Consider the following 8,844-nt stretch of genomic DNA (forward strand, 5'->3'; position numbering starts at 1 on the left):
TCACAACAGTTGTATCAACCCTCCTTACTGGCCATTCATTGTCCTTGGTGAGTCCTACAACACCTTTCACAAGGGTGACAGGGACGTCCTTCCATATTAGGCATAGACACCTAGGCATTAGAAAAAGATGAACTACTATCGATTCGAGACATCTTGGAACCTCTCTTACACATGTCTTTCAACTTCTCTTCCTTTATTTTCTCAGTATACGTCATGAGCCTAGAAATATCTATCTCTGTGATAAGCATAGCGGTTCAGCAATCTTTCATTACCAAGTCCACACCCCCAAAATAAACTTACTCATTTAGGCACGGAAGTCGACTACCAAAGAAGGAGCATACTTGGAAACTTTTGTGAATTTGAGGACATATTCCCTCACACTCGTATTACCTTGATTGAGATTGAATCCATAACATTTCTGTGCTTAATTCAAGTGGGAAGAAGCGATTAAAAAAAGCAACTGTGAAATTCTCCTAACTTATGGGACCTTTTCCAACCTCTTCGACCTTCTATTGGTTGTACCACACTTGAGCAATACCCTTAAGTTGGTAGCCCGCCAACTCTTCCTTCTTCACCAAAGACACCCCCATGATATCAATAATCTTATTTAGTTCATCAATGAACTCTTAGGGATCTTTATCAACTTTTGAACGAGAAAATAGCAAAATGCCCCCCCAACCGATTACTGAATTTTCAACTACACACTTATATTTCACGAGGGTCCTATTATCCCTCCGAACCTTTTAAAAATAAAATATATAACCCCTTAAATGCTAAGTTGGCACAGAGAGTGTATTTCACTCTCGTAAAGAGAGTGAGTTGACCAATTGTTGTTTATATAATTCTCTCCTCTTTTTATTTTTCTTTTTCATTATTCTTTGTTTGTCTTTCACCATAACACACACTCAACTACATCAACCCCATAGATATTTCGGTTTACTATTTGTGTGATACATGAATTAAAAGTGATTTATGCTTCTACATTCTCTATTACCATTTCTTTCTAAATCAAGAACATTATTGAATATTGTTTTTTGAATTTTGTTCTCTTTTCTTCATCATTGTGCACTTTCTGATTTTTTCAAAAATCCATTTTTATTCTCTAGTTTCCATGGCTTTTAGGCACAAGTATATATATATATATTTCTCTTACAAACCTCACTTAAACCCTAGTAATTTCTTCTTAATCCCTTAATCAAATCCCCCACCAATGTCAATTTTCCCCTCAATCTTTATTCCAATCTCGACGCTAGCATAAAAATATTCGATGCTCTGCTTCATTATTCTCAGAAAAGAAACACACTGATTCACTCGATTTCGAATACATCATTGAGCTACCCTTTTTACTCTTCCTCTCATTTTCTTCTTTGATGCTATTTCCCTGCTGTAAATTTTTGAGTTCTATTACCATATAACGATGCATAACCATCTTCAAATTGACCTTCGTTTTGGAGTTATTAACTCCAAAAAGAAAAGGAAAAAAAGAAGAAGAGAAAAGCGGATATAAAAGGAAATAATAGAATAAAAAAAAGAAAAATATATATATATTTTTTAAAAGACAGTCTTACGTGGCAGGGGTGCGTGTAGTTCAACACTTAATACAGATCTGGTTATGACTTTTAAGGGGTTATGTATTCCATTTTTAAAAGGTTTAGGGATGTAATAGGATATCCGTAAAATATAAGTGTGTAGTTGGGAATTCGGTAATAGATTGGGTGGGGAGGGAGGGGAGGAGGGGGAATTTGGCTACTTTCTCACTTTTGAACCATGGAAGTTGGGAGGTTTAATTCTTGAAAAATCTCTTACCTAGGAGTCGTAGAAGGTGCATCAGGAGGATCCGTAACCCTTTGGTTGTCCACAACTTGGGCTAGTATAGTGAAGGTGGTCCGAAACTTGACATGGGTAACTTGATCGACTAAAGGATCATCAGCTTGAGTGACTTCTCTTCTTGGAGAGATTCTCTAAAAATCGCAAAGACCAATTGTCAAGAAAAGAACCTTCGGGCACTACTCTATCGCATGACATAGATCACGAAAGAAGTGAAACATTTCCTAAATCACCTCGTAGCCTCCTATTCATAAATATGGCATGCTTTACACCGATGAATAAGACTCTACTCGATGCAGCATGTTAGACTCCTTAGGAAACTCTAATGTTGTGCTCTGATATAAAGTTTTTCATGACCTAGACCAGGGCCTAGCTATGACACGGTGATCGGGATCCCTAAGGATCCCAACCAAGCCTCTTAGAATACATTGCATTCATAAGGTAAGATAAAACATAATAAAAACAAGTGGAAGAATAATCTCAAACATGGAAGTATAGAAATGAAAACAAAATATCAATCCATATGTCCAAATGGACTACATCAACCCTATGTTTAAACATGCCTCTACTATACTAGTATAGGTGGGGGCATAGAACAAGCCACTAGTTTCCCAAACAAGAAAGAAACGTCTCAAAGTAGCAAGAAAAAAAATAAGCTCGACAAGTAGTCTCTGAAGCATGAGGAGTTACCAAATCAAGTGTACAATTCTTCTATCTAGCCACGATAGTATGTAAGGTGATCACCGAGCCCTACATTATAAGATAACATCGGCAAACAAAAGAAGTATGTGTTAGTACTTTGAATATACTAAGTATGTGAGTACTGCAATACATGTCATAGAAGCACTGACGTATGATCAAGGGTAGAACATATAATAAGTAGACTATTTACATGTAGTAGTGAATCATGAGTAAGGCAATTGTCATTTTAAACCTTAATGCAACCTTTTCAATAGGACTTATATAATGCATGGAAAATCATGAGTTATACTAAGGAATCACAAAGAGCTTGCAAATTATTAGGTAGTGGTAAGGATCTTAAATAATATTGAGAGTCACAAAACCATGAGTGAGAAAAACATACTTTACTTTGTGAGAGAAATATTAGACATAGTAAGAAATACCTTGAACATTGAGAGAGGGACCTTTTTACCTTTGTGAGAGCGATCGTTAAATAAAATAAACCATATGAGCTATAACATGGTGTCCTAATGTTTACCCATACATCGGATAAAAGGGGGAGACTACTTACCAAGTTAGACTCCTATATGCCTAAGTGGATCCACTAAGCCACATGAAGGATCGAGCCTCAACTACTGGTGATCTTTAAAGGAATCAAGCCTCTTCTACGTGTAATTCTTTATCCTACGATGAAACGTAGTTATGAGACAATGGGATCTTTCTACGGGTCTTTTGCCTTTACTATGGGAGAGAATTCCTATGCCAAGGTCCACTCGATGCTATGTCAACTCTCAACAGAATAGATAAACTATAAGACATAAATTCAATATCATGTGGGAGGGGCAATATCTACTACTCGTCCACTCTTCATAAGAGCATAACCATAAAATAGCTCCTTAACTTTATGTCATGTAATGTGAGTGTAGACTTTTCATCATGACATATCTTTGTTCATAATCATGTTTAGGGCCTTAACTCACCCTAGCATTAACTTGATTAAAACATTTTAGAATAATCATTCATAACTTTTCATTAGTCATTCATAAACCCTAAAAATTATTCATAAATCTTTCATTGAAATCATTTGAAATACATGATCATAGATTATAGTTCAAAAATATGGTAAAAACTTGAATACATGTTCAATTGACTTGGAAATCATGAGATTAACTTAAAAACATACACGATCATATACTTTCTATCATCCCATACATAATTCATGAAAAATAACATCAATAGGAGTATAATTGAACATATCCTTAATCCACATTATAAACCCTAAAGACCATTGTATGAAAATTTATAGAAAACTCTTCAATTCAATAACACATTCATCAACTTAGGTTAAAATAGATCAATAACCATGAGTAAAATTATAATTCATGCAATTTAATAAGAATTAAACAAAACCCATAGTGAGATCATGAACTCTAAATATCATGTAAGAGGATTTATTAGAAAATCATTTAAATCTTGCAATATCATAAAATTCATGCATATTTGAGTAGAGAATCATGTAATTAAACTCAATTGATAAAATTGAAAGAAAATTCATAGAACCCATAAAGGTTCATACTTTAATTGATTGAAAAAGTAGAGAATTTATTGGGCTCCATCGGTGAAAGTATCCTACGATCAAATATCCACATACATTGAGTGAGAAGACCAAAGAACATGGAAGAATCTTAGAGTTTTAATCGAGAGCTTGAGTGAATTTCTTGAAGGTCTTTAATGGAGTCCTTGAGAGCTTTTGTAGAGATACAAATATTTGGAATAGTTAAATTGTGATTGAATGAATAAAATTACAAGTGTAGGTTAGTTTATAAAGTAGAATTAGGCCCTATAACGTCTAGATTCATTAACTAACAATTAGGGAATTGTCCAAGCTGCCCTTACTTGAAACTAAAAATTTTCTCTAATTTTTGAACTAACTGGAAACAGATGCGTGACATGGAGGGGTTCCCCCATAGTTCATTTTTTCAGAAATTAAAATTTTAAACCAAGATTTACCAAGCACGCACCCTTCTAGTTAAGAGGACATAAGCTTTTACTATGAACTCCCAATAATTCAATCTTGATGGCGTTGAAGAGAAGACTCAAGTATCTTTAATTTCATAGGTCATGGGCCATCTTATTTGTAATATGATAAGAGATATGGTCGTTTAAAGTTGACCCTTATATGAACTTATACAAACACTTAGCCGATATAAAATCTTTGGACTTGGGTTAGTGTTAGAGATCTCTTTTGACCCTACACCACATCTAACACTCTTTAAATACCTAGTATTCGATCATAACTCATATAAACAATTTGAATTCAACGAGTTCAAAACACATCCTTCGACCGTGGTACCTTATTATAACGCATTTTGACCTTCAAAACATATTGTTTTTAGGACTAGATTCCTACCCATTAACTACCCTAAAATCTTCTAACCATCCTATTCTCTCTATAATTACCAAAATCATAAAACCTTCTCTTCCAAGTTTTCTCTCAAGGCCTTCTTCTCCCTCAAGCTATTCAAAAGAATTCTTCAAGGTCAAGCTTTCATTCTCTATTATTTAGGGCTCATCAAGGTCAAGGTATGTAGGAATTCATCCATGGGTACCTTTCACCCATGCAATCCCAAAGATTTCTTCTTAATTTCTCTTATGATTTGTTCAATTCAAAGCCCTAATCACATGATTTTCATTGGGTCTTCTCAATTATGATATTCTTCCATGTTATTAGTCTAATTATGCATAATTCACTTAATATTGCATGATTTCAAGTTGAATTTCAATGACCCATTCTATATGATAGTTTCACGCATGATTTATGAGATATGATCATAATTTCTAAGAAATATTCTATGAAAGATTTATATATAAGATAAGGATGTTTTATGCAAAGAAGTTTAGGAATGATGCTTCTATGATGTTTCAAGAAAACTTAAAAATAGGGCTGGTTAAGTCCCTAAAGATGTTTATGATTAAAGATATGTAATGATGGAATGCCTACATCAACATTGAATTAGTTATATGATAGATGAGCTAATCCTATGATTTTCTATGATGATGCTAAATGATCTATTCTTATGATGTTTTATAAAGATGGATTGATATTTATTATTATTTTTCCATATGATGTATATGATGAAGTTTCATGAGTTATGTTGAGATAATGACTAAGCACTGATAGGAATTTTAGGTGGGGTTTGGTCTGGTAATGTAGTTAGTTACCCAAGAAAATCCTAGTAGCAACCTTTAGTCCAAAACTACGTTGTCCACCTAGGTTTACATATGCCAATATGGAGAAGCTAGTGGATCTAAAAAGACTAGTTAGAAGAGCTACTTATGGAGTATGCCCTTGAAAGGTTGCCTCCCGGTCTCGATGTAGGAGTTATTGGATTCCATGTATTAGCTCGCATAGTCTTATATGTCGGTTAAATGTCCTATCCCACATAGTTTCTATTGAGTTATGAGTTTTTATGATGATTATGAGATTCTTTTTATGCATTTACCAATGAGATAAATGTTTTAATGGTTTCATCACTTTATTCATGTTTTAAGATATTGGTTTTATGTCACGAACTAACCTAGGGCCTAGTTATAACACAACGATTAGAAACTCGAAGGACTCTACCAAGCCTCTTGTCATATCATTCATAAGAATACATATTAAAGAAGAATCAACGTACGAAAGAGATATCTCAAATAGAGCACAAGTCTCAAAATGAGAAATGACAACATAGACTCTTTTACTATCTAACATGCTTCTAATAACTCGATGGGGGGAAAATGACAAGATTCGGACTAGAAAAACAAAAACAAATACAGAATCAAAAAAAAAAAAGGTTAGATAGATACTATATAGGGAAATTGAAAGTAACTAAAAGGTATATTAAACCCAATAACCTTAATCGAATTAATATTACAAGCACCTAACTCTTACGAAGACCTCAAGGGAATTGAATTCATCCCCCACCTACGTTTCTAAGAAAAAAAGTCAACTAAAGATTAACCAAGATCTCAAACTCTCTCTAGGAGTATTGTTCATCAATAGCAAAAGAAATCTAACCTAAGAATGAAGAAAACAAAGATATTTATAGTGTTTGGTTATTTATTAAAAAAATGTCCCAAAAGTGGCCCTTAAAGCATTGCAAAAATAGACCATTTTAACCATCATGATGTGTGATGGTGGGTGTGATTGGCCATCACACTCTCGATGGCTCGGCAGCTTGGCTGTTATCCTTATCCAGTATCCAAACTTTCTAATCGTCCTTTTGACAGGACATTAGATCCTTGATGGGCCGTCAGGTCTGCCGTCACTCCAAGGAGTCTTTCAATTATATCACCATGACGTAGAATCCCTTGGGTGGTCCCTAGATATACTCTACTATCTCCATCTTTGAGAATAAACCTTGAAGGGATCCAAACTCACGTGGTTAATTTATTGTGAATGGTCTTTATGAGATTTGGGTGGTATCATTCTCTCCTTCTTGAAAAGAATTTATCCTAAAATTCACATCTCCATCACCATGGCTACCAAAGAGAGAAAGGTAACTCACATCGAAAGTGTTTTGCCCTTGATACTCTGATGGAAGATCGATCTTATAAGCATTGTCGTTGAGTCTCTCAAGGAATTGAAAAGGACCATCACCTCTAGGCATAAACGTCCCCTTCCTTTTGTGGAGGAACCTCTCTTTGAGAAAATAAACCCATACCCAATCTTCCGATTCAAGCACAAGTCTCTTCCTCCATTTGTTGGTTTTCTTTACAATGTTGTGATTCTTCTTTTCAAGTTGGATCCTCACTTTCTCATGCAACGTTTTCATGGTTTCGACTCTCTTTTATCCATCTAGATTCACAACAAAATCTTGGGACAAAGGGGTGACATCCAAGGAGGTTAGGGGGTTAAAACCATAAATAATTTCAAATGGAGTCACACCAATAGAACTATGAATAACTCTATTATATGCAAACTCAACTAAAGGAAAATGCTCCTTCTAAGATGTCAATCTTCCTTTCACCATGACTCAGAGCATAGAACCCAAGGTTCTATTTACCACCTTAGTTTGACCATCGGTTTGGGGGTGAAGAGATGTGGAAAACAACAATCTTGTTCCAAGATGGCCCCACAAGGCCTTCCAAAGGGACTAATAAATTTGAAGTCCCTATCACTGACAATGGTCTTGGGAATACCATGAAATTTGACCACATTCTCAACAAATAATGATGTAACATGAGAAGCTTCATCACATTTGTTACATGCAATGAAATGAGCCAATTTAGAAAATCGGTCAACCACAATAAAAATACTATCCTTCCCTTGATTGGTCCTTGGTAGGACTAACACAAAATCCATTGAGCTATCTACCCAGGGTCCATTAAGGGTGGGAAAAGGGGTGTACAACCCTCGGGGAAGAAATCTAGACTTTGCACTATTTTACTCAACACATTGGCTACAAATTTTAGCAACATCGGATCGAATTTTGGGATAATAAAATTGCTCATCAAGAATACTCAAGGTTTTAGCAATGCCAAAGTGTCCCATCAATCCCCTATCATGTGCCTCTATCACAAGGAGTTCCCTCCAAGAGCTCATTGGCACACAAAGTCTCTTACCCTTAAACAAGAATCTATTAAATTTTGAAAAAGGAGTAGACAATCTCTCCCTAGAACACCTTTCCCTTTTCCATTCATCGCAATATAAAAAGATCTTTGCAAAGTAGGGGTCCTCGAGATACAATGTATTCAATCATTCAAATCTAAGAAATTTGGAAAAAAAAATATTTATCAAAACATGTTTTCTTGACAAGACATCGGCCACAATATTTTCCTTCCCCTTTTTGTATTAGATTACAGAAGAGAAAGTTTCAAGGAATCCAATCCATTTGGCGTGCTTATTGTTAAACTTTTCTTGGGTCCTAAGGTGTTTGAAGGACTCATGGTCAGTTTGGATGACAAATTATTTGGGCCATAGGTATTGTTAATTATCTAAATCTCTAATCAAAGCATACAATTCAACATCATAAGTATAATAGTTCAAAGTTGCTCCTTTTAGCTTTTTAGTAAAGTAGGCAATGGGCTTTTGGTCTTGCATTAAGATGGCTCCAAGGAAATCCTTACTAGGATCACATTCAGCTTTAAACATTTTCTCAAAATCCGTCAATTACAATAAGGGAGCGGAGCTAAGCATAGATTTTAAAGCTTCAAATGCCTTTCTTGCACATTACCCCACTTGAAAGGTTTATACCTTCGGATTACCTCAATCAAGGGAGTGGTTGTGGTGCTAAAACCCTTTGAAAAATTGCCAATAAAAAACTAGCAACCCATGAATGATTTTACGTCACT

The sequence above is a fragment of the Solanum dulcamara genome, chromosome 9 (genome assembly GCF_947179165.1).
Source record: "Solanum dulcamara chromosome 9, daSolDulc1.2, whole genome shotgun sequence".
Taxonomy (NCBI): Eukaryota; Viridiplantae; Streptophyta; class Magnoliopsida; order Solanales; family Solanaceae; genus Solanum; species Solanum dulcamara.